The 553-nt window shown below is 52.3% G+C and overlaps 1 protein-coding gene across 1 annotated transcript in view; it reads left to right on the forward strand.

The window, feature by feature from the left end:
* Positions 1-553, forward strand: part of Cenpf (centromere protein F) — a 44058-nt gene that overhangs the window by 10150 nt on the left and 33355 nt on the right. The window lies entirely within an intron of this gene.

A 553-nucleotide genomic window follows, 5' to 3' on the forward strand; every position in this document is an offset into this window, starting at 1 on the left:
TTTTTTTTTTGCCTTACTGGGGATTGAACTCAGGACCTTGCAGGCAGGCCCTTAAGCCACTGAGCTATCTCCACAGCCCATTAATAATATATTTCTGCTAAATATCGAAACTGGGTGAGAAGGCACAACTCAGCCAACATCTGAGGGTTGAATTCAGATGTCGGCTCCTGTCGAGTACCTGGAGTACCACGTGGCTCCGGTTCTGTCCCAGCAGATTCCCACAGCGTTTTCATGGAGAATTGAAGTCTCCACGGACCGTAGCCCTCACCCTCTAGCAAGTCCATAGCCAGGTCTCGGCATTTGTCAGAAAGAAGGGTGCAGGGACAGGCCGAAAGCAGGGAAGAGCTGCTGTGAAATGGAGTGCACGCGAGGCGGCGCTGTTGGTGAAGTGCGTGTGAAAAGCGAGTCTTGGGAGAGTTCTGTAGCTAAAGTTTAACTTTGATTCTCTCTGTGCAAAGCTCCGGGAGCCAAAGAGGGGCCAAGGAGAGCAGAGCTGGCCTTGGGGTGTAAATGTTGGGGGTGCTCACACGCATCTCATGGAGCGAATGAGGGG

This window comes from Octodon degus, unplaced genomic scaffold (genome assembly GCF_000260255.1).
Source record: "Octodon degus isolate 3935 unplaced genomic scaffold, OctDeg1.0 scaffold00017, whole genome shotgun sequence".
Classification (NCBI taxonomy): domain Eukaryota; kingdom Metazoa; phylum Chordata; class Mammalia; order Rodentia; family Octodontidae; genus Octodon; species Octodon degus.